The sequence below is a fragment of the Cottoperca gobio genome, chromosome 21, assembly GCF_900634415.1.
Source record: "Cottoperca gobio chromosome 21, fCotGob3.1, whole genome shotgun sequence".
NCBI lineage: Eukaryota > Metazoa > Chordata > Actinopteri > Perciformes > Bovichtidae > Cottoperca > Cottoperca gobio.
In genome coordinates, this window is record NC_041375.1 from 14,470,182 (window position 1) to 14,497,955 (window position 27,774).

General features: G+C 38.4%; 1 long non-coding RNA gene across 1 annotated transcript; it reads right to left on the reverse strand.

Moving 5' to 3' along the window:
* On the reverse strand, positions 1-27,774 carry LOC115026292 (uncharacterized). The gene is made up of 3 exons (XR_003834280.1): positions 27,638-27,774; positions 20,658-20,810; positions 1-2,389 (listed from the first exon to the last, which is right to left on the reverse strand). It is a non-coding gene; the product is annotated as an uncharacterized LOC115026292 (long non-coding RNA).

Below are 27,774 nucleotides of genomic sequence, written 5' to 3' on the forward strand. Positions count from 1 at the left end.
TGTCTATGTGCCCCTCTTTGATGCATTTACATGCATCCTGATCGGAACTCTGTTTGGTAAATTATTTCATTTTTTTTTTTTTATTACCAGCTTGACCTTCCTCTTGCAAAATAATCACAACTGTAATGTTGGAATATTTACTCATAGTAATTATATAAATGATGAATCCCTTGAGGTTGGAATATTCTCAGTGGACCATGTGCAGAGAGCATGCCCTGGCCACCTCTCCAGTAACGCACTGTAGTCGACAGGCTTCATATCCACAATGTTTTAGACAAATCACAAATGGAAGGTTACATTAGGTAACACGAATTAAGGGAAATAGGTTTGTTGCAGTGTTATAGTGTGAAAATGTCACAACTTCATCCTGTCGAAGCTTTCAAATCCCTCACAAAAAGGGAACGTCTACTTAAAATAGAATGAATATACGTTTTGTAGATTCTATTTAAAAGTCATAGTAAAAAATAATAGTTATAATCCTTTTCCCTTACTTACAAAATATTGTTATCTCATAATTATGATATGTGATGTATGATATCTAGTCGTAATTTGTCATTATTATTAGATTTTTAAGTTATAATCATGAGTTATGGAGGTCATAATTACCTCCGCCAAGGAGGTTTAGGTTTTTGGCTCATTTTGTCTGTCAGCAGGATTACGGAAAAACTTCTGGCCCGATTCGTGAAACTTGGTGGAGGGGTGTAGCATAGGCCAAGGAAGAAGCCGTTACATTTTTGAGCGTATCCGAATCACGGGCGAGACACGAATTGCACAGCTTTTGAGCCATTAGTTTCCGACTGGGAAAGTTCACGTGAATGAGGTGGTCGCTGGTATTTTTGGTAGCGTACAACGTTTCTGAGCTTAGTCACCATCCAGAGTTACATGAACAATACCCACAAGCAAAAATCTAAATATAAGTTTGAAGACTCAAACCGTATATTTTATTGGCTGATCTAATCTTTGCTAATGCACCTTAAATTGATTTGACCAAATAAGGTGATTTGGCCATGTAAGTGACATTTACCGTTTTCCTGAAGACGGTGACTCACGGGGCTCAGCTGAGAAGCAGACTCTGATAAAGCTGTTGATTCCACAGAAATCACAGCAATAGATGTGCTTCATTGAAGTCTATCTTTTGTAAAGGTTTGCCTGTGATTAAGAGGTGAAGTTGATGCTTTGCTTGTTGTTTGAGAATTTTGAAAATCAAGTGACAGAAAATATGTGATCTCCGGTACCAACACTAATACCACTAGAAAATGCTTTTGGGGGGAGGGTGTGTGTGTTTTGTATTGTTTAATTAAAAATATATATTTAACTGAGCAAACATGCAAACATGCAATCAAAATCAATTTAGTATTTTCAAATTCAACTCCAAACACATACATTCTCTTTTTAGCAAGTGCTATTTTTACCTCTGTGTAATCAGAACTACACAGAACAAACAGGATCTTGCAGTAAACATCTTAAAATGCAACCGCTCTGCTCAATTAACTTTGAATACTGTTTAATACGCAGTTCAGCCACTTCTCTCTTACTTCCCTTACAAAGAGCTATGATGTCCTCTCTGTATCCCTGACAGTAACAAGTAGTACCTCTTTCCACGACATGGTTTGTCCTCTAAAGCAAAGTTGCTGACATTGTTGAGGAACGAGTGAACACACAACAGAGCCGTGCTTGTGATAGTGCTTCCCATTGGACTCTATTCACACCACTTTAAAAATTAGTAATGGTATCCCCAGGTGAAGCGCACAATATACAACTGTGTGATTACAATATCCATACGCACTGTGGGACCCATGGTATGTAGAGGAAGATAGGAATCCTTCATACAAATATGAAAATCAACAGTGTTCCCATATTCCATATACAATCAGTCAGCTCACTGCGGGAAGAGATATCAGCCGAGCTTTCCATTTGCTGATAGTGGCATGCAGCGGCACTAAGAAATCAGCCTGAATGTGCCAGGACAGATAACTGAACATGTTGGGTGTCTACGGGAGATATATTTACACAAAACAGGGAGCAGACAGGATAGATCTAATTGACTAGGTAGCAGTTTGCCGAGGTTAGTACGGCAGGTCTCAGAGTCGAGTGGATGAGGGGCTTACAGAGAGGCCGTCAGAGAGCAAAAGATTAGTGCTGACGTCTCTGCCACATCAATTACAACCCGCTGCTTGGCTGGGGAGAAATCCCCACCACTGTCTCTTCAAGGCCACCAAGCACAAACTGGGTGTGTCAGAGGTCATCCAGGGGAGGAAGTGCAAGGCCTCGGCCCTCCCAGTGGGAGTCACTCCTGTGGGCTGGTGGTTCAGAGTCCCCTGTGGAGGGAGGTGCCACAGAGAGTTTCACTGCAAACACCAGACCTGTCATTCACCAGAGCCACATGGTCCTGCACAGAGGGAGGGGAGAGGCAAGGATGAAGAATATATCTCGGGCTCTGCTATTTTTCATTCTCTGTTTTCATGCTGTTGCATGGACGTGTGACAATGTTCTTATATCATGTTATTTTGATTTGCATTTCCCTTCTGGATCACAAATCATTATTGTGTTTTAGTTCATTTAATACTTTTAAGACATTTTGGACGAGCAATATTTGTTCTCACAAAAATCACTTGGAGATGAACATGCAGTGTGTGGTCGATAAAAACAGTAGATAGATAATGAGAGTTCAGCAGCTTATTAAACAATAATAATAATAATAATAATAATAATAATAATAATAATAATAATAATAATAATAACAATAAGGAAACAATACAATTATATATGTGGTGCAGTATATTTAGTTAAGTGAAAAGCAGATTTTTCCAAAACACCCACCCTTCTTAAAAACAATGCGAGTATCATAGAAAGTCTTCTGTCATTGTTAGGCCACACAATATGTAGTGATACATTTAATCTACACTGCTGTTAAACCCAAACGACCTCTTAACTTCCAAAGACTGCTGACTCCAAAACATATCCGAGTCGCTAACACAAACACAATGTCTTGTTGCGCTGGCCACCGGGCCAGAACGGCATGAAGCCATCACACAGAGTTAGCCTGCCCACTCTGTCTGCCTGTTGTTGTTGGACCAGTGAGAACCCCCCCACCCCAAATACATCCAGATCTGCATCCCTGTCGGTGGGGGGCTGACACCAGGCATTAGTCAGTGGGGCCTCTGATAGCACCAACACCTTCACCCTCGGCTTGAACCCCTACTATGAACCTTCACCACAAGGCAGAGCACTAATGCGGCTTGGGATGAAAAAATCTTTACAGACACCTTTACAGTTTTTTATTTCCACTGCAGTGTCAAGAGAGGATAGTTTCTACTATTAAATATTCTACTTTTTTAGAATTATTACCCTTCACATACTTATTATCAAATTGTAATCAGCCTCAGAGTCAAGTGGATTATCTAATTCTATAATATGTACAAATACCGGCAGTCAGTCATGTACGTATATAATTAAGCATAAAAGCAAAGCATAGCGATGAGGCAAGAAGACCAATCCTTTAGTTGCTTAAACAACTATAAAACAGGACTTCAGAGACTCAGAGAATGGGATCATAATCCCATTAACTTTAATTAGATTTATGTGATGCTCACCTTTCTTCTGTGACAACAAATTAATGATAAGCCAAAGAGAATTAAAACAGTGGTAAGTGAAACCCTTTTCTTCCCCCAAGGCTCTCCACTGGGTCCCAGCCTCACCTCAAAGCTCATGAGAATTTAGATCAAACCCCTCCTGCGTAGAGCTGAGTGAGACCAGCCATAAATTGCTAATAGACTAAATGAAACGAGGTAGGAGGCTCCTTCTCTGCAGCAATTACCCCTTAGATGTAGTCATTCATATCCCTGCATGTCTCGTTTCATCAGGGCAGCGCCGGCATTTTGTCAGGCTGTCTTTGTTGCACGGCTCTGTGTTGGTTAAGAGGACTGACCATGGTACCGATATGCAGGGGGAGCATTTGAAACAACAAAGTGCCGTTTGACTGGCTGGCCGCTCACAAGAATGCCACCTCTTCCTGCCTTTCATGTAGCATGGGTTTGTATAATCAATTATTAATCAAAGTCCCGTTTTGAAACTCAAACTCAAAGACTCGTCTGCCACACTTAAGTATCTCCCTGTGTTTTGTATTTGCTTGGGTGCCTCTTCATGGCTTTATTTATGATGTGTATGCATTTCTGGTGAGTTGCTATTAAGGTACATCTTCATGCAGTGGTGGGTTAATTTTCTTTTTTTTTTGGGGGGGGGGGGGGGGGATTTATACTAGACAAAAGACACATTATGACCATGAATTACTACAGCTTAAATCAATCAGTGCAGCACATCTAATCAGTTTATAGGATTTCAAATGATGGGTTGTTCTGATTATTAATTAAGTTATTCTGCAGTATACAATGAAAAAGTTATGTGCTGCATAACAATTTAGCTCCACTTAATTGAGCAGAAATGCAGGCATACATATGCTGATGTTTATGAAATATGAAAAGTTGAGTGCTACTTTAAAACAATTTGAAATGCCTAATTTCATGGTGCCACAAAAAAAAGATACAGAGATCATATCTGTGATTGAGCATAGTTACAAGAAAATGTAACAATATAACAAGATGAATAATTACGGGAAAAGAACCCTCAGAGAGTATGTGCTACATCAATAATATTGTATTAATGTCGAGCTGCCACCTTTTAGTGTGCACTGTAACTTGTTGGCCTTCACATCATGTCTGTACAAAGATTATAACAGGATTAATACGTCTTTATATAGTTTAGCTTCTATCTTTTATTGCCCCAAGTGAAAAGATCCACTCTAAGCACACCATGTACAAACAGTGAAAATCAGGATAGAAAATGCAGCATGTAAATCATGATTTATTAATCCTGTTGAGCTTCAGCTAGCACAGGATGAGAAGAATGTAGCTCATAGACGCCTCTACACTTGTTGTATCGTTCACTTCTGAATGGAATATCTCAAAATAAAGACCTATGAATAAATATTGTGCCACATGAAACTCAATTCAAACATTTGATAAAAAAATCATCCATTGTTTGGGAAACTCCAACTCTTCTGTCAACCTTTTATTGTTAGACAAATTGAAGTGTGCACTGGGAGGGAGGCCAGCGGTAAACACAGAGAATCTATTTAGCCATCCCATTCCAGGGCCGAGAGGAGAGCTGGGCCCTTCAAAGGCAGAGGCAACAATGTGAGTGACATCAGGTCATCCTTCCTCCTCACAGTCACCTGGCTGATAGAATTGTTCTGTGGGGAGATAGGAGGGACCTGTGAAGCACAGCTTTTTTGTCATTGCCATATCTTATGATTGATGGCTCCATGGCCGCAGTGAATCTGCCCTTTTTAAATAATTTATGTTGCCCATCGCTATGGACAAGTAGCTTATAACCGGGTTGTTATTTTTCCATTGACTGGAGAGATCAATACTTTAAAAGACATGACATAGCCACTAATGAACTACTTAAATGGCTCTCTGGAGTACAAAACAATAGCAGTGTTTACTCAAAGCAAAGAGTGAAAACTGTTTTATTACACTGCCATTGTAAAGTTCTTCTTTAATGGAAACACTGTAGACAAAAATAAAAGGTGCAGGCCAGAGTTGGGGTCAATTCCCTTTGAATTTAACACGTTAGTAGAAACGGCATCCAAATAAAAACACTCCATTGTCACATTCTCAGGAAAATACAAATAAATAAAACTACTATGATATTTGTATTTGGAGAATTTGGTATTAAATTGTGATTGGAATCCACATCTTGATAGGACAAAAAGGTAGGATTCATTTCATGACTGCTCTGGTAGAGTGGAGTATTTAATAAAACAGATAACTCAGTTTGTGTAAATATATACTTATAACTTCGTTTATAATCCAACATAGACAGTGTAATTCCCTAAAATAGTACCAGTAGAGTTATGTGTTGTAAATCAAGAGCTCCTTGTTCATTCTCCCTCCAACAAAGTGACAAATTAGCTGAACAATAGTGTTTGAATTCTTATTAAAGTTGATTAATTCATATCATTAGTTGATCACACAACAGCTCATAAAATATACTAAATTAATTTCTTTACTGTGATTAATACATGAAACACTTGAATTAACACCAATAAATCAATTTGTGAATCAATTACATTATCGTGTTTAAATACAGAGCTAATAGTGTACATTAACTAGCGTTGTAGAAGTGATCATACATCACTTGGCATTCCACAGAGGAGGAACAGAGGAGCATCCTTAAATGATCAACGATGAAAAAGATCCAACTCTGACCTTAATAGGTCCCGATACGTTTTGCATGACGTTGCTACTGTGAAACCAGGATAAGTCGTCTACCACCAGGATTCAATGTAAGCCATGCTTCCTTTAATCTTAGATATATTATAAAGGACTGATTACACTGTTCCTATCAAATAAGTTACAAAAGTGACTTCTGTCAAATGTAAATGCTCAAATAATTACTGATTTGGAGTTGTAAATATGGATTAAATCACATTTCCTCATTTACACATAAACCATTTTCCTATATACGAGGTTATACTGTAAATTGAACTTGTTATTTTTCCATATATGTTGAGTTGAGACACTTCAGACAAGACGCTTCATCCAATTTAGCACTTGGAAACTGCCTTGTATAAGTGACTGCCTGTTGCAGTATGAACAAGCCAGCTATGAAAAGCATGTCAAGGCTTCTTTGTAGTTGCACTGCAGAGGGCTACAGACAACGCTGCTCCCTTACAGGGCTGATGCAGGTGTGAGAGGTCCTCTCAACCAGGTGTTGTGTGGATCAGTCAGAGTTAACGTAACACACTTTGTAGAGAATTACACCTCTAGCACAGCGAGCTTTGGGCCTATATGGTCTCGCTAATAAACCTGGACCTTGTAATGGCTGTCTGATCACTCAAACATAGGAGCAGCAGCAACGGGAGGACAAGGAAATGTCATCCAACATGGATAGAAAATGTACCTCCACCTTTGTTTAAGGTTCATGTGGGCTGAGTTTGATTGCTCTCTGTGTTTGTGCCAGGGATTGGCTTGTTACATCTTATATGGGCACAAGAATTGACTTGACTGCTTAGGAACCTGGCTCTCCAATATAGATTGAGTTTATGAATTAAGTTATACTAGACCTTAAGAACCACCGTGCACCTGAGCTTAGCGGAGGAATAGTGCATGGAGTTGTAAAGAACTGATCATAAGGACTCAAAAGCAATAGTTTGCAAGAAGATTAAAGTTCATTGCTCTTATGCAAAAAATAGACAAGAATGGAGAAATAAGTTGGGGGACAAAGGTCCTTACTGCAGCAGCCCGGGTTCATAAAAAGACCAAAAAATAAGCTTTGAAATATACTTTATTTTTATTTAATTTATTTTTTAATCTCATGAAAGACCAAAACCAGTATTGCGTCCATCTCTCAATACTTTTCAACTTCCCTACCAAGTCTGTGAGCTAATTTCTTCCTACTGAAGATGGGATTCTTCAAATATGTATTACAATATAAATACTTTAATTTTTGAAGAAGACTATATAATTTCCTAAAACAGCCGGGCTTTTTTTAGCAAGCGTTACTCACACAGGAGTAAATTGTGCATTTGTTGGGGACTATTTTCAATGACTGATTTGGTGCTCTAATGAATATTCACACCACCAGAATGTGGGATCAACTGTGTTTTTAATAGTATTTGGACAACAATGGAGCCATCTACTATATTAGGCTTTGGCTAAACAGGCAGTCCTGTTATTAGGATTAATATATTGTTGGTTTTGGCATTTTCATAGGATTTGTTAAGAAAAATATTGAATATCACCAGAATTAACCTTTAAATGTCCTCATGGTTAGTACATATCTCTTGTGGCATGATATCATATCATGTACTAATCTCATGTATATGACCCCGAGATGCACCACGATGACATATGATCAATAATATAACAGTCTATTATTTGCATATTACGAGAATATGTTCCACGTGTCGATTCACTTTAGGCATTGATGTGTCTAAATGTTCCTTTTTGTTAAGGTGGACTCTTTAAGATCATCTAATAATAAGCATTTTAAAATCTCCAGGGCCAATTTAAATGCCACTTAACAAAAGGACAGTCTTTGCTACAGATGTAACAGCCAGTGGCCTCCTCTATGGCTGCTCCCATTGCCTCAACTGATGTATCTTTTGATATAATAAAAGACACACTTACAAATGCATAACTAAATCCAAATGCTTACCAACTTGAAACAATCCATTATTATAGAGGGGATCGAATTAATTCCTTCTCTTGCACCAAGAATTGCTTGATGCCTCAAGATAATTTGCCATGTAATTCTTTTCACCTACACAGATGCAGTGACATGCAGTACATGTTTGGGTTTTTGTTTTTGTAAACCTTGATAACGTCCGTTAATTCATCAAGAGTAAATAAAAATGTTTAGTCAGGAAGGGACATTAATTATCACATTCATCTGCTTGCTGCTTCCAAACTGGGCTATAATGAAATGTGCTGTAATAGAGATTGCTCTTGGGGAGGCAAGCCGTTTATGAATCGCTAGAGGTGCAGCAGCTGCCTTCCCCCTTGAGAGATAGAAATTTATGCCGTATACCCCGCTGATTGTTGAGAAGGTAAAGAACCAATAGCAGCATGTTCAGAGGTTTAATTTAAAGTGTGTTTCTCACTAGGCTGCTCTCAACACTTAATTAAACTCTGCTGTTTTGGCAATGACAAATGCTGTGGTGCAGGAGGAAGCAGGGCTGCTGTGACTGAGAGGCTTTTGTAATTTCTTTCATGTGCAGCGATGGCCAGATCCAGGTCAGAAACTGTAGAATTAAAGAACTAAACAAGATTTAGACATGGGAGGGCAAAGGGGTGGGCGGTTACAGTCATTTCTTTCTCTGGAATACATCTACTTTTCTTTCTTATTTCGTGTGTCCTCTTTCTCATTTTTGGAAAGTTCTGTCATAGATTTATGAGGGTTAAGCTTCTGTGCCTGGTTTTCTGCGCTTATTGCCTTTCACACTGATGTTTCCTAAGGCATGTGTCTACTTGATGGAGACTTCAACATTTTACTGAGAGGTATAATGAATAAAATGAATAGTAGGTTGCTGAGCAGCACACTGTTCCTATTATTTCATAACGGTCTGATCTTTCTATTAAGTCTCTTAGCAGCATGACTCTTGATTTGCCAAACCATCTTTTCGCCAAAGGACGCATTTAGGTTAGAATAAGCAAGTGTGAAATTTAACTTCAGTGGCCTAGCACACAAAAATATCAAACTGGAAGCAGTCAACAAACTGACAGGGAGTGACTAATAGCTTTCTTACTGGGTAGAAATCCAATTCATGCCAAACAAAAACCCTATTTTGTTTCTGTAATGGTATGACTGTATTACTGTGCATTTCATGAGATCCATTTAAAAGGTGGAGCCAGTCTAGCACATAGCCTCTGCAAAGCCCTGCCTGCTACTGTGTTATGAAGTCGCACAACTCCGGCTACACCACCAGGAAATAACCACAAAGATGCCTGCGAGGCACAAACAGGAGCTGGAGCATTTCATTCAATAATGTAATTCATACTTTTAAGTAAAAGACCTCAATTCTTATGTCCTTTTTTTATGACTTGAGTGAATGGTAGCACACATTATTTTTCTGTCACATGCCAATCTTCTTGCACCGAGCTTTATCACAACTGTATAAATAAATAGTGGTTTTACTGGCTGTGTAGCCGAGAAAATACAGTTTCAGAAGGTGTTTCCTACGACAAAAAACATTTAAACATATATAAGGTTTACATCTGATTATATGCAATCTTTTATCACATTTAAATATACCTTTTTGTCATAATCTAATAAATGCCCCTAATATTAAACATTTATAAGCTCCATATCGACAAATCTTATAACCAAATACTTCCTAATAGTTGGTCATTTACATTCTACTAGACCAAACACTGATCAGTGCAATACGTTAATATACTATCTTCTTTATCATGTAAAAACATATTTATCAGTTCATTTTGAAAAGTAGTAAAAAGGTGAAATATGATTTGGCTAATCCACAGCTTTAACTAATAGAAACAGGAGCATATGCATATTGAAAGAAACATAGTATTTACCATGTTTTATATAGGGGATGCAAACAGCTCCATATGTATTTTGGTGTTCTGTAAATGCCAGGGAGACATAGCAGCATCCGTTGGAGTTAACGGTGCAGCACTTTTGTGTTCAGTAGCACAAATCATTAATCATGAGGCCGGCCATATTCTTGTAGTGCCTGTGCTTTCATTACTGGGCCTAATTAAACAGTTCTGTGAACTGGAATCTCAGATTCCTCTGTTACAGATTATCATTAATTATGGTGAAAGTGCTCAGAGATGTTGGACTCAATTATATTCTGCTCAACCCTGGCAGCGGGGTGATTCATTGTTCTGAGCACTCCACAGCCGTACCGTCTCTGCTTATCACCAACCTCCACTTTTGTAAATTGGGCTCTGCCAGCCAACAAACTAAGAATTATGTGCTGCTTTTTTCATTACAAACATGTTGGAGGAGCACACACCAATTAAGGGTGGGATATTTTGTGTGGAGTGATGAGGCAGGCATTGGTGCAGGGAGATGGGGGTTGGATGGGGGGGGGTACTATGGGAATGAGCTCACCATGCTGGAGTTGTGGCTTTATTACCATGTGTAGTGCAGCCCCTCCACCAGGTCTATTGACTGATTATGCTGAGCATACTGTCTCAATATCTCAAAGCTCTCAGTACTGTAATGGTGGAATTACAATTTGGACTGAATATTATATTGATATTTCTGTGAAGAACTGTATACACACACAGATTTCCATTGTCCTATAGAAAGGTTTAAATGGAGATTTCTATTATGCTGGCAGCTAAGGGTGCATATTGCTTGGAGGAAAAGCGTTAACTTTTCATAATATTTGTGTATGACATGCAACTTTTTATGCGGCTGAACAATGTCAATATTACTTTGATGGTCTTATGTAGGGTGCGTGGGGGTCTGTGATGGAAACAGTGTGTGAAGGAGATTATTGGCCACCTTTTTTTAGGGTCAGAGAATCGAGAGGAAAATCTGAATCGTAGAGAAGCAGAAGTTCCAATGGTAAGCTTAGGCCTTAGCGGTTTGCACAATTTCATATGCCACAGTAGGTAGTGATTTTAATATATATGAAAATCAGCTGGAGCTGTGTGCATGTGTCTCTTATAATATCACCGGTGGGAGATTTTCACTGCCTTACAAAAGGAGGACTGTTTTCGTTTCCCCCTCCCTACGGCGTTGTCTCAGTACGGCTCACAATAAGGATATTTGTCTCATTTCCATTGCTTTTAAGTACTAAAGGAATAATGCAGCTTTGCAGAGAAAGGGGAACATGTGAAAGGAAAGCAAAATTAAAGATGTCTAAATGTAATTTTACAGTATCTTTGTTTAGTTCCGTAAACTAGGGTTTGTCTAATCCCATAATTCCCCTGGCAGAGGAGCAAGAAATGGGATTGTTCCTTCTAGTGACATAGCGGCAGCTCATTGACAATGTAATACACTACTTCCAAGTCACAGGTCAGCTGGCAATCTGAATTTTAAAAGGACTGTGAATAATATTCTATTTTATTTTGAAAATGAACTTTGTGGCCTCCATCATGAATCCAATATATGTCTTAATCTTCTGGGCTCTTGAAGCCCTCAGCTCTGGAGGAAGGCCTTTGACTCCAGAACCTAATAAGGAAATCACTTGTTTTCTCATCCGTCTTCACATTTTCATAGCGGCTGACACAAAACAGTCCTTTATTTTAAAAGTAATTGATGAAGCATAAAATGTTATTAAATATTAAGGCTTTTCCTCACCGTTCCTACATAAAATGAAATGATTGTGTTATGACACTAATATAACACACACACACAATTATTATTATTATTATTATTATTCATATCGTTAGAAATAATATTATTATTTGTATTATTGTTATGCATATGTATAAGTTAGTGTGCACAGTGTATGCTTAAAATGAAAAGATACACATCTGAGCATCTATTGTTATTCTGAACTGAACATGGCTGACAGTGGCAGTGAATTTAAGCGTTAATTACGCACTAACCTTTTCAGAATGGATATTTAGGCACGCTGTGTCCTGTGACTCTGAATGTTCAGGAAATGAAAACATCCAACGGCCAATCAGTATCTACTCACATTAGCATAGTCTTTTAAAGTCCAATGCCCCAAAACATGCAACGGAAATCCTCCCCTATTTATCTTAAAATAGCCACTTAACTTTGACTGACACTAATTCTTACTACATGGAACTGTAAACCCCTTCATTTCCCCCTTCTGTCTCTGTCAGAAAATTACAAAAGACAGAGTTTGTGATGTCTCCAGTGCGCAAATCCCTTTATTCTGTCAGATTACAGCATTTGATATGACGTAGAGCGGCATTCTAGCCTCATATGCCTGCCAGAGAGAAGGGACCTGTCAGCAGCAGAGGAGCGGTGCAGATCATCACTCTGACTGATCCACAGGCCCAGAGACTGTCATCTCCTCCGACTGTACAAGTCAACACAAATAAAAGTGAGGAAGCAAAAGCCATAATGGCTTGGAGAGATCCAGGCTCATTGTGGCCATTACTTTTATTCAAACCTTACAGATGACATGATGTGAAAAATGAGCCTGTGTCTAGTCGGGTGCCCATTAGTGAGTGAGCACATTATCTCCCCTTTTTCACATTGAATCTCCTCCCTGCATGCAGTGGCAGATGCTCCAGAGGAGTCACTCACTTTTATGGGCTTTTGACTGCCGTACTCTTTTAAATACAGGGGCCTGCACCAGGCAGAGATGACGTATGGCTGTCAGCGCTCTTTACCTCATTGACATATGCCTTCAGTGGATCCCCCCTTAAACCTTCGGTCTAAAACTAAGGGGGACAGCTAACCTCTTCTCTCACAGAGCAGACAAGCATGCATCAAATTGATTATTACAGCAAAGGGGGTGAGTTCTAAAAATCTCTATTACCAGACAATTATAGTGCAATTTACTTAAGTACAGTCTAAAGGCAATCATGAAATACAATTCCCCAAAGCCCTTGAGAGTGTTACCACACAGGGAAACTTACAACTTCATAAGTACTGGATTTTTGGGGACAATAACTGCAGATTTGATCGTTGAAAAATGATACAAAGCAAACCAAGTCCACATACTACAGTATACATTATAGAAAAGTACATTATTTTGGAGGTTTTGATGTTGACAAACACCAAGTCTGTTTTCTCCTCTAATAGGCGATCAAACACCTCACCCAGCTGATGAAGGGAAATCAATTACTTTGTCAAATCACTGTGTTCCTGTTACATTGTTGTGGCTGGCATTGGCATGACGAACAAGTGCTTCGTCCATCTATCTACACTGTGAGAGGTGAACAACACATACAAAAATATTTGTACTAATATTTTAAACACCCATACAATTCCCACACTTACCATGTAATCTCTAATAGATGTGCACAAGCACTTGAACTTGGATTTGTCATCACTTTTTGTAATAATGTTTGGTAAATAAATATGGAGGGACTTCCATTTAGTCCCTTGCCAACAACATACATCTGATCTTTTCAATGGTTGTTGGGACCAAGGTTTAATATCATCAAGCAGATTATTTGGAAAAGCATGAAATAAGAAATCATCTGAAGGTTGAAACTGAGAAACATGTATTTACGTCGCCTTTTATTCAATCCCAATGGCCAGAAATGTGCCAGTCTACCGCAGTCGACAAATATTCCACAGTATGGAAACCCCCCAGGAAGGTTGATCCTATTTGAAAATAACATATATTTAATTCTAAAATGGGAAATAAATCTGAATGCAGTAATAAAGAACAAAGCTCCGAGGTTGTGGTCAGTGACAGGGAGTCACGGCTTCTCTCAGGCATGAGTATGAACCAGAGCCGCTTGGTTCAATCTAATCTCTGACAAGAAACAACAAGCCTTTGGGACACCCCCGCGGTCCACCTCTACACCGCACAACATCATAAGCAGCTCAACGCAGGGGGTTAGATCTACTGTAGCTGTCAGGGGAGAAATGTGTTTCCATTTTACAACTTCAGTGGCAGAGAAGACCGTACAAATGCTCCTCCATTTCCCTCACTATTGCTCATTCGTTTGAATCTCTCTCCTGCTCCTGTCAGTTTTCCCTCAGTACACACACTCAAAGGGCTTCCCTGGTGACTGTGTCCCATTACTATCCTGAGACTGCAGCACAACAGAGCTGCATGGCCAATGTCCCCAGTGATACCACTCAAATTCCAACATTGCCAAGTCAAGCACTGCACAGGGCAAACCGGTTCAATACTGGTCCCCAGCCTAAAATGAAGACACTGATTCAATTAAAATCTTTCTATTCTTCAATTATACTTTATTGGGTACAAAACACTTCAACAATTTATTATAAAGTCACCATATCAGTTAACTTTCATTTTAGCAGTAATCCCACAATGTTCTTGTATTGCAAAGCTTTCTAAATGCTATGTCAAGGTTTTTTTTAACCAAAATTACAAGTCGAGTATAATAAGTAATACTCAACTGTCAGTGTTTGACTTCTGCAGATCAAAAGCATTTTTGTCTTTTTCAGTTTATCATACCTGAAAAATAAAGACTCTTATATACTTGGCAAAGGATAATATCAGTTTATCACAGTATGTTGGCCAAGTAACAAGATATTGCAGTACGAACTTGTTAAACATGTTTAAGTTCATTCACAAACAGAATCTCCATTACATAGTTTGTCCACCAGAGAGCAATGAAATGTTTAATTTTGGATTGTTTAAAAGGTCACGCTCGGTACATATCTTCGTCACAATTCTTTAGAAAATATAATTGAATCAAAGTTTGTGTAAAAGATCAACTGACATATCGCTATTAAAGACAGCGGGCAGGCTAGTTTTAATTCTATGCTAAATATTACTGATTTTGCTTTAACAGCAATGTAATTACATTAATGACTGTGTATTAAAAAGGATAGTCAATCAATTTGAGAGTAATAACAGGTTATAGCATGTGTTCTTGCTATAAACACATAAAGAAATTCAGGGTCATATTACTTAATACTATTAATGTTAAATGTTAGCACGACAATGCTTGCCTAAATAAACAGTAGATTGTACTGTAAAATGGTTGTAAGGAGTGTTTAAAAAAAAAAGCTGTCGCTACAGTCTGTCTGCGCTGTCGGTGTTCATCCAAATATACCAGGTTACTATGATTTCACAAGGATCTCAGACATGATTGTGCTAATCACCTGACACACCTGATTTCCCGATTCATTTTCTCCATTCATCTTGAGCAAATGTAGCGACAGCTTGCAATCTGTTTGTTTTGAGTTGTCAAAAAGGAACCAAAGGCATGTATCAACATGGAATAAATGCTACTGCAAGATGTCACCAGCTGCACATGATATGATGAATTACAATCATATGTTAATCAGCCGGAGTTGCAGTAATGGGTTGTTTACACGGCTCTCCATCACAAACCTTCTTGGACTGTTTTCACACAGATACGGATTCTTGAACAGACAGGAGTACCCTACCATTTGCAATACTAATGAACAGATATATACGTTTTCTGTTTTTGTTCTTTTTATTGTGTTTGTTCGCCAGCAGCATAGGAACAACTAAAAATGCATTTATGAAATAATATGCATCTTCAATGAAAAATTAACTGAGTTTGTTCATGCGTTTATAATTACTTTTTTTTAAATCTGCCTGCCTGTTTTTGTTGTTGTTGTTGTTGTTGTTGTTGTTGTTGCACAACTAAGACAACTGCCACCAAGACTGCCTGACATTATTGGAAACCCAATAACGTTTTCATCCTTCATCACTCACTGTATATCACTCTGACATGCATGCACAATCATATAATGCGTGTGTGGGTGTGTGTCTGTTGTGGAAGGCTGGCCACAGAGCAAACAGCAGTAGGTCCAGCAACAAGGTCAATACTAGCGTAAGTACCTTTTTATTTCCCCAGCCACCCACAGTGTTAGATCCCGCAGTTTGTCCAGCAAACTTACTAATGACTGGAAGAGCCTCACTGCTTCACTATTGTTTTCCTTATCCATGGGTGGGTGAATGAGGAGGATATAACAGATGTGCAGTGAATACAGTAATTAATTGACACTGATATTACAATACATACAATGTACAATGTGTAGCCTATTCTGTAAGACAATCAATATTTAGGTTTATAAACTCTTATAAACTGGAACATTTCTCTATTCCAGGCGGGATCTTCTTCATCAAATTTACAGGATTAATGGATTTTCTTTCTCGAAAAAAAGCTATACATTTATTATGGAACGTATTGCTCTCTAGATTCATTTGATAATATTGAAAAATCACATGTGTGGAACAAAAAAAAAAGAAAGGTTATTTTCCTGCTAATTATCCTGTATTTTTAATACAGTTTGTCTGGAGTCCGTTTGGAGAACATCATTTAGTAAATAGTAACATGATGTGATTTATTCATCATAACATAATTCCAGTACTAGACTATACAATACAATACGATACAAACCGAAGGCAAATGTCCTGATAGCTTAAACAACTGTTTGTGAAGCTGCCGTCTTAGCTGCATCTCGTCTGACTGCTACAAGATCTCAAACAGAAAATGTACCGAACAGTAAGTATAATCAAAGACACAAAGTTTCCAAGTCTTAGCTGACTTCAAGACTTTGAGGACTTCATCAGTGCTTCTCAATGAAAATAGCCGTATTCTCAAAGCGATTTATTAAAAATGAAATTGCAAACAAGGTATTATCTTCAGGAAACTAGAAATTACAATAAACTAAAGTAATAATTTTTACAGCATATGAAATAAGTAGAGGGACTCTACTGTGTGTAAATAAATGAGAATGAAGAGTAAATAGAAACATCACAAACACACACATTTATAAACTATGCTACAACTAAATTGCTTCCACACTCCATGGGCTCAATATGCGATTGAAAAGAGCCTGGCGGTGGCAATATTCCTCTGATATGGTGTTTAGTTTTAATAGGAACCCTCAGCTCAAATATGAGCTGACAAACACAGCAAGACAAATACAGTCTCTCTCCGGCAATAAAATATACACTATCAAATAGACCTGTACCTTTTTGAATCCACTGTGTGGGTGAAACTAAAGCGCAGAACAAACAGCATTCTGATATGGCTTTGAGGGTGATAACAGCGTCTGACAGGGTGGAGAGAGCAGGCTTTGGGCTCGGTGCGAAAACACAACCTGTGATTGACATGATTCCCTGGCCTTAGAGAAGTTTACCTTTTAATAAGAGCTCAGAGAGGCCCTCTCAAAAACCTGGTCAGGCTCTCGCCGACAGCAGGTGTCGGATGGGGAGGTGTATGTGCATGCATTTATGTGCGTGTGGAGGTCGTTCGTGTGCGTGCGTGCACATGCCTGTATCGACGCACATATGTGTCTGTGCCCACTTGTAGCAGATTTCAATCAAGGATTTCAGCCATGCCCAAATATCCCTTCTCTTTTGGGCCAAGTTTGTTTGAAGAAAATGAGTGGATTCAAGATCAAGAGCCTTTCTGGAGGAATTTAAGTCTGTTTGAGGATTATGACTTCTTCATCCTGTACAAAGCCTGCAGAGAGAGCTATATGCTAGCCCTTGGAGGCCAGGATTACCAATGCATTCCAGACGATGATATGGAAGTGATAAAACCCAGGAAAGACATCATAGTTTTGGGCACAGATCTTCAAAATAAAGAGGCGAGTTGAAAACTTTCCAGGTTTGACTCTAGACGAGTAATCATTTCGCAGTGTAAGAAAATAATCAAAAAATAATATTGTGGATTATATGGATTTGCAATAATAAGAGGATACATAAGAAGGAAATCTTGTAATCCATTGGCTATCTGCCGACAATAAATCTCTGGGGGCGAGGGGCTATATTTCTGGGGTTACGGTGTACTCGGGGCCAATACTTCCTTTTGCGTGTGCTGCTCATTGTTTACAGTCCAATTAGCAACTCGGAATGCGAGACGAGTTGGTTGTTTCACAAGTAGCCAGTTCATAAACTCATTTTAAGATAATAAAAAGCAAAATCATTGTCAGAAGATAGCCGATGGGTTCCCAGATTGCATTTCGGCCCAACGTGTTCCGCCTGCATATGGGTGCAGAATGTGTTTATAGAGATTAATAAGTAGGTGACAAGTGAAGAAAGCCTTTTATCCTAACCTCACATAATGCCTGTGACAATATGGCCCTTCAACATAATTTGCATGCCATCTTACTTCCTTTGTGAAATTCTGCAAACATTTCCCTGTACTCTTGGTGTCCTGTTCTTGAAGGGCTCGTTTCTCTGAATTCAACCGGCTGTTGCAAAAGCCACACCTGCTTTCACCTGACTTATGAATTATAATTAGCAAACTAACACATCCTCTGCCAGCTCTGATCAACCTCTTCAGCTTTCAATCAGAGTTTCTGTAGCATCGACAACATGCCGGATCTGCTTCTAAGAGATGTCACCACTGACCTGGCCTTCATCGAAAAAGCAAAATGACTTTTATAGCCACTCTACAGAAGCTTCATCAGTTATACAGCTGATGAGTGAACTATGTCGGCCGCACAGCCAGCTAGGTGTGGATCATCTCTGATGGGAGCTCTGATCAAATCTGTCATTATTTACCCTGTTTACAGCGTATCCTGAAAGCAAAACAAGAAATCAATAGAAAATGGGGACAAATTACTGTAAGTGTCAATATTTAAGACAGCTGAGATAAAGGGCTTTCAGCTTGTAATAGATTCTTTCCATTTACCTTAAGCTTATCGAGCAGAGGGTTCGTCAATTGCTGATAAGACCATTAGTTAGTTGTTGATAAAACAATTTAGTATAATTATAACGCTAAATAAAACAAATGGAGGTTGTTCAACAGATAAAATCAACATCCAGCAATTAAACTTCCTATTCTTTTACAGTGTATTCTTGTTTTGCCCTTCTCTTTGACATAAACTTTTGTGTAATTCCCGTAGCATACCATCAGAAAGATTTAAGAATATACGGTGTATGATATGCAGCAACAGACCCGCCATGTTCTGTAAGAAACAGCCTTCAGACACCATGTTACCTTCCTTGGCATAATAGAAAAAGGAAAATATAACCTTTTCTTAACGAGTCTGACATCGTCTACAGTCCTAGATATCACCAACAACTTTATTATATTGTTAAACCTATAAAAAAAGTAATATATGGGCTAAAGGATTGTTATGCAACATGCTGTGGTACAACAACTATTTCATTTAACAGTTAAAAAAAAAAGAAAGATAAAAAAGCAGACACACTGATCTCAGCTCTATCCGAACAGTACGAGGGTCAAAAGAGTCGGTTTTGTTGAGAAGGTTACAGGACTTTGTTTGACGGCAGAGCAGTGCGACTCTTGAAACTGTGGCTCCGCTGTACTCCACACTTCTATCGCTTGTTCTTGATCAAGTGCAGCCACCCCCATACAAAATGCAGCCAAACAGAGCACCGAGCGAGGTGATCGTCCCGGGCAAAGGAAGCCATGAACTAGCAGGAGAGAGGAAGTAGCATCTCCTACAGACAGTCGCAGCAGGGGATGGACTAACTATAGCCACATCAATGACTAACTCTCACAGCAAGGACACCTCCCTTCACTTTGAAAATAAAATAAATTAAACAACAAAGGGGGACACTGACATTCAGTGCCTTTCAGTTTATTGCACCAAATAACTGCTCGTCGTACGTCCAGCACAGGATCATTGTTGAGTTCAGCTGCCAGTAAGACAACACTGAAATGAAAAAGCATTTTAACAACAGAGTTTCCTTCCCAGCAGGAATGATGATTGTTGTATGGATTCGTAGATGAAGCAGAAAAAGTTCCCTCATCTACTGGCCTAATATGGTCATTCCAACACAGGAGGAGACCCATCTTTGTACTTCTTCATGCATTACATACACAATCAATAATGGAAAAATATACACTGCGAAAGGCCTTAGTCGCACTGCCTACAAGCGGCATTGATAAATGATTTTGTGCCAGTTATGACAGCAAGGTGCATGCAGTGAAGAGAGTAGAAGGCCTTTTTAATAGTGCAAGGAGAGAATTAAATCAAACCCAGGAGGGCCTCCACTGGAAAGGAGAGATGCTGCATCTCTCTGCTCTAAATCACAGCTCTACTTAAGCCAAGCCCTCTCTTTCCCCATTTTTCTACATTATCAGAGGAAACCTGTCACTGCTGTCTATGGGAAAGTTTACAAATCATGATTTATCAGAGAGAGTATCTCTAAACACCTGTGTGAGAAACTAAGCATCCCACACATTATTGTTTATAGGGCAAAAAGTTGTTTTAGTCTTCCTTTAAGTTAAGCATCTAAAACATTGTACATGTATTTCACAGTGTGTTTAGATTGTATCCAGTGCTTAAATGTTTGAATGCCATAAAATGTAGAAATATAGACTATGCTGATGATATACAATATATTTGCCATTTTAAGTATGACCTCTGTGTACTTGTTATTTCATGTGCAAACATTGTCTTCCTGAAGTACTCAGTGTAAAAAACCCTGTAGATCACCTCCTTATTATCCCAGGATAGGGGGGAAAATGGGGGCTTAAGAGGGAGTGAAAAGTTTCCAAAGGTCAAAAATTAATCAAACTCATTACCTGTGGAAGAGAAGGATCCTGGTTGCCGCTAACTCGTTTAGCAGATTTTTAACCTCTATTTTCTTTTCAAAGGGGTAGAGATTCCCAAAGGAGCAGACGTCCATGGCCTCTCATTTACAACTGGATAAGTGAATCATAACGATCCTCCTAGGCCTGTTTTTGGAGACACAAACATTACAGTTTTTAATAAACAGAAGCGAAAAAACATGCATACAGAAAACTCATATATCTAGACAAGCGTCATTATATCATATTCAGTAAAACTCCGCATTACTTATTTTTAAACCTGAGACTTTAGGCATCGAGAAGCCTAAACCACAACCCAGTTTCAAGTCACATTGTGCAATACAAACAGGCAAAGCCACACCAGCTGGGGAGAGAAAATCCTTCTTACTGGTCACCAAGGCCAGTTGCAACCACTTTATCCAGTAAATACTGCAGAAGAAAGCCACAGTGCGAAAGCCGTAAGAGGGAAAGACGTGAACCCAGGGTGATGGGCACTCAGTCCACTCGGTCTCTGTTCCTATAATGCAGAACTTATCGAGGAGACGCACTGATGTGCAGCCAGAGGCAGATGGTTAGATATATAAGTCCGAATAAGCACAGATTTTTTATGTATAGGAAATTCTTTTTCTACAAATGTCAAAAAGAAAAAAAACTTGTAAAAAGAGGAACACTGTGTAAATAAATGTATGATGCCGAGTGGAGATTGACATTATACATATAATAATAATCTGTTAACTGTAAATATGCAATTCAACAACAACAGTTATGAAACAAATAGAATAGAGAAGTGTTGTGTACACTGTACATTTGCATTAATCAGTAACAGGATTTTAACATATTAAAAATAATTAGCAAGAAAAATGCTTAATATTTAATAATTTTTTTATATTAATTTTGTTCCCTTAATATTTCAGTTTCATACTTTTACATTTCTATACAGTACTAATGTGAAATAGGGAATTGAAATGAATCTTTTCTAAAATCAGGATCAGTGTAAATTGTTTTCTCAGAGGGAAAAAGATATGAGACAGCCTTTAGCGTAATTTCTCACGCATTAATAGCTATGAGCCTAATTTGATCTGATTTGGATTGTTAGGTTTATGGCTTAAACATGCCGAATGTTTGACGGTAACATTTTTGACTGGCCACACACAGAAATGCAAAGACACCATTCAGTTGTTAAAAGTCCCCATATGGCATCACTGTGAACTGGTCTCTAAAATCGGATTAAATTTACACAAACAATTAACCTCTTACTCCATCCCCCTCCAGATTACAAAACATGGTTGTTTTATTGAACAATTAAAATCTATCTATATTCTAATGCAAAATAAGTTATAACAGTAAACTACATTTTAAAATGTTAGGCCTAGACATAAATTTTTTTTAAAAACATTGTATTCATTGCAGTAGTGTTAAAAAAATTATTTTCCCCACAAGAAAAAAAAAATCATAAAAAACAAGAAAACGGTTAATGCTCTAAGGGAAGTCCAGGCTGTAAATGTGCACAATATTCCACATTATATACATGTCATTTCAGAGTGCACTCCAAGTGACGCAGTGTCAAATCTGTGTGACAGATTTAGGTGAACGCTGGTGAAGGGAGCCCTGCGTGGGGAGAGCGGCTTAGGGCTGACTCAAGCAGCCAGTACAAGATCTCCAGCAGGCAAAAAGGAGCCCTGCTCACCGCGGAGCCGCTGCCTGTCCAGCCCACCAACACTGACAGCCACGCAATAACCTGACACCATTGCCATCTTCTGACTACAGTCACACATGACTCTTTGTGTCAGCTTCATTCTCATGAACTTCATACTAAGTTAGGAGGCATTGCATTTGTTAAGAGATTGACAAGAGAGAATAGAGAACACAAAGCAGAGGCAAAATATTTGAATGCTACAACGGCGATGGTCCGGTGTACCCAGCAAATTAATGAAAAAGTCTAATAATCGGCAGACTGATTTGGTCTTTAAACTGAATGGTATACAGAGCTTGAAGTGAGAACTGAGCCACTGTGTGAGACACAAACAGCATGTGGAGGTTTCATATGTGGAGCCAATGCTTTTCTTTATTTCTAATGTAATGTCTCCCTCTTTTGGTGGCTGCTGCAGAGACAGCAATTCCTACAATTAACAATCACCTTCACCTAGATCAGAACTTCAAAAAGAGTTAGATCATAACAACCCTTTAATGCTTTTATCATTGAAAGCCGTTTCTTTAAGTTTTGGAAACTCTCGTCCATTTTAATGTATCATTGCAAGTGTCTGCAGAGGAAACTGGATTTAAATAATCTTTTGCCATCTAAAATCACTGACATATGGGGTCATTTTAATTTAAGACGCAATGAGATGTTATAGTTTGCTTCAGTTTGATCATATTTGATTAAACTAAAGTTAAAGGTATGATGTCATTGAGAGTTGGATGTTGGTAAATTCATTCTCAAATCTGGGAGGTCCCTGACATCTAGTGGACATAATCTGAAGGAGCAGCGAAGACCAGCTGTAGTGCAAGTGCAAAGTTTAAAATGCCATATAAATGGTGCCTTTACTGTACATGTACAGCGCAAACATTCCTACAGGCTACTTGGACTGTAGTAAGTGCTGTAATTGGATTCCAATATACAGTACAATGGCCCTACAGTAGCCACTAAGTACATATGCTTAGAGTAATTATTGATTTATGAATCAACAACTACTAATACTATTTTGACTTGCTTTAAATAACCAAGTATGCCTTAGTATGAGGCTTACAATATTTCATCATACCTTCATAGTGTATTATTTTTAGAAAACATGAACTAAATAACAATGCAGCTCTTTTGCAGGGTTGGGGGAATTTGCAGATGTTTAATACAATTATGGGTAGCCTACTTGTTTGTTTTTATGTGATGCCAGAAATTGGCACTTACCATTGCACATTTAAATAGTATTAATAATTTACTGTGTTGGTTTGTTGGTATAATGGTGTTGCTCAGTCACCTGTACACCTGCATCTTTGCTATGTTTACATCAAGAACCCCAGGAATCAAGTCTTGCCCCCATAATTAGGGATGCACAATATACTGTATATGGATCTGATAAATTATAGGCCGATAATGATAACAATAATAATAATAATAATAATAATAATAATAATAATAATAATAATAATAATAATAATAAACGTATATTATGTTTTACTCCGATAATAAAATAGCCAATTAATATAGCAGATAAATCAAAGCCAAATAGCTTGTGTGCTCGCGGTCAGAAACACCGGTGACACTCTGGTTCACAGGGAAAAAGAAACACCCAAGTCCGGCCACTCACGGTTAGTAACACTGCAGAAATACACTTAATGTCCCAATACGCATATTGGTCGCTTGCTTTGACATAAACACCACGGTTATAAAGTAGAGCATGGATTGAATTATTGGACACATTTTAAAGCTGTAATGTTATAAGTTAGTATGGCACATTTTGGACACAATTTGAGTTGCAACGGCAGAGTGGCGCTGTTCCTGTAGGCTACGTGCTCATGCTTGTTGACTCCAGGGAAGTGAAGAAGAGTTAATTTAGTATCAAGAAGCCATGTAACGTTATTAGCCTATATCTAGCATCCAGCAGCAAAAGTAAACCACAGTCAATAGGTCGCGGTCTGGCCCACTGGGGACAACATGCTCGACTCAGTCTGCAGAGCCCCGAAACTTCGATTGCTTTTTTCATCGTGTTTTAGCTGCAGATTAAGCAGCTAAAGGCTTTGGGTTCTATAAAAGCCTTATTTCTGTATTGAGTATTTAATACATTGTCTTATTTACAGTTTATGTGAAAGCATTTGATTTGAATTCTTAGGCAGAATGCTCTCTAAAAGCAAGATTATGTTTGTGAAGTTTTTGTTTTTTTTTAGCCTATTTTACTAGAAATAATAATGAACATTTGAAGAGTCAGAACAGTTCTTTGTTTTTGTTGTGGTAACAATAGTGATGTCCGTTTGGTTAGCTCACAGCTATGGAATATTAAATAATCCACCTCTCGACAGACTTTTACATGACATAATGATAATGCATTTTGTTTTACAGATTTTGTTCACATATTTAGTTGATATAAACACCTTAAGAAGACAAACTAATTTAGGACAGTGCCATAGAGATTTCCAATCAGTCAACAATGTTGAACAAAGCAAAGTTATAAACCTAAAACTTGCCAGAATCAATACACAGACTTTGTTTTATGGGACAAAATTTCCAGATGGGGAATTGTGAAAGTAATTGAGGCCAAGAAGTTTCTAAATAGAGGTTAGTTTATACAGCATGGGCCAATAATTGTTCATTACTGAGACATCTTAATAAATGTTGTTTTCACAGCCTTTAGAAAATTACATAAGAAAAGGGACAAGGGCTGTTGACTGCCAAGCAATTAACACATTTTTAAAAGGCTCATAGGCACAGTACCAAGGCAGGTGAAGGTCTTGGTCTTAGTGCACAAGAGTAATAAGAGTCTTGTGAGTAGTGGGATTTAAGTGTCATATTTACTTAACCAGTTTGAATTCAATGTTTAGGTGGAAAAGCTTGTAATGTCTTCTTAATGTTATCTGTAAATTAAAACATACATGACTTACATTACAAAGAATGCAGGGGCTACTGCGACTTGAAAATTGGGAAAAATGTGTCAAGTCAATTATTCTTGTTTTTCTCATCAGATTTTTATCAAATATATTTTAATACAATACTCAAATGCTCATATACTTTGAAAGAGTAAATGCTCATCTTTCCTCTTGTTCATACTGACTGCAAAGATATACCGTACTGTAAGAGACGGGGTAACAAAATCCACAGGACTTTGCTGCTAAAATGCATTTTTAAGTTCAGCTGAAGTTAAAGCTGAAGTGCGGAACTGCCATCTGGCAGTGAGAGTAATTACAAAACACTGTCAACGCTTAAGACGCATTAACACCATCTGAACCGAAAGCAACGAGGAATGTGGATTGTACACCCTTATCTCTCCTACTTGCGTGACTTCAGTGGAGTCATGGAAGTAAGAAATGTCTTCCGGGGCAGTGCAGGAAGAAAGGATGATTACAATGACCAAAAATCCTTTCAACACATATGTGCATTGGGAGTATTGTATGAAGACTGACTAGAAAACATCTGAACCCATCAGGAGAAAAACAAATATTGTTCTTAGAAGATCTTGCCAAAGGACTGCATGTCTGAGTGTCGAGTCTCTGCTAAAGTACACATTACGAGAGTGCAGGGAGCTGCTCTGTGTTCCCCGAGTACCTCAGGCCACGTATGACTTTACGATCCCGTTTCTGTGTACATTCCAACCATTTAGCCTGCTCTACAGTCAAGGACCTGATTAATGTGCGTCGTCCTTAGAGAAAATTAAGATAAATATTGATCTAATGAGGAAGATTGTGTGATATGATCAAAAGCTGCACAACATCAACTACATGGACCTTGTGGTGAGATTGTTAAAATACATAAATATGTTAACCTTATCATTAGTTAAATTATTAGTGTACACAGTTGAAATGTCCACAGTGAAGTAGAGGTCGGTATTGGTGGTAAAATACCTAAATACAATGTAGTATGCTTGGTAAATATTTGTATACAAATAAGAAAATCCACAGTGATATTCTACAGTTTGAGAGATGACAACCTTACTCGAGCAAACCAAATGCCAGATATGCCTTTGTGGTTGATAGGATTATAACTTTATTAATCCCAGAGGGAACACTGGTTTAGTCCCCCATGCACAAAGACAATTAACAAGAGAGACACAAGTCAAACAGATCACAGCAGACAACAAATGATAGACACACATTGGTGTAGCTCAGGAGATGGCATATTTATCAATAAGTCCTTTCAGTCTTTTTTTCAAAAGCAAAAATGTCAAACAATGTCTGGTTCCAGCTTTTAAAATGTGAAGATTTGGTCATATAGGCTACAGTAAATTGATTAGGACTTTTGGTCGGACAAACCACAAACGATCGCTTTAATCAATTCTTGAATTGCTTGTCACCATTATTTCAAATTTCATTTTTTAAATGAGAAAATCGACAATTTATCGACAAAATCTATAATAGAAATAATCGTTAGTTGCAGCCTTAAGCTCAACACACTTCTACTGGCCTTCAAACTTAAGTAGGCCATAGTTTAAACTCTCAACCTGGTTCCTTTATCCAAAACCTGATTCTAATTAATTCCAACCAATTATAGAACCTGTTTTGTTTTTGTTTTTTTACATAGGTTGGACATTAATTGTGCTCACTACCAATGATACACTATATGGACAAAAGTATTGGGCTACCTACACATTACACCTACAGGAGCTTTTATGACATCCCATTCCAAATGCATAGGCATTAATATGAAGTTGGTCCCCCCTTCGCAGTTACAACAGCTTCCACTCTTCTGGGAAGGCTTTCTACAACATCTGTGGGAATTTTTGCCCATTCATCTAGAAGAGCATTAGTGAGGTCAGATAACTGATGTTGGACGAGAGGGCCTGGCTCGCAATCTCCGTTCTACAGTGGTTCATCCCAAAGGTTCAATGGGGTTGAGGTCAGGGCTCTGTGCAGGCCAGTCAAATTCTTCCACACCAAACTCATCCAACCATGCCTTATGGACCTCGCTTTGTGCACTGGGGCACAGTCATGTGAGTGGAATTAAGTTTTGTGACTGGACTCATAGAACAACAACAATACCCAATCAAAGTGGCTGTAAATTGGTATCCAAAAAGTTACCAAAATATTTTCACATTACATTATTAGTTAATAAAAAAATATCTAGATTCCCATTCAACTTTGCATTACACAGGTGGTCTCTTCAGATAACGGTTACGTCAGTTTAGTGTCATGGCGACGTCGATCTCGCCTTCACGTGACTAATTAAGCTAAGACAAACATGTGGGCTAACTACCTGTTAACGTAAGTTAGTGCTACTTGAGACAAGTTCCTAACTTTGAAAAACAAATTAGGTCGTTTAAAACACTTACTGCAGTTGTTGTTTATCATATGTCCAGGTTAACCAAGGACTCTTCTGTCAGGCTTTTATCCAGGTGGAAAGAAAAATATTCCGAAAATTTTGACCCGTTGAGACCCTGCCATTCCAGTACGACAACCGGAAGTGACC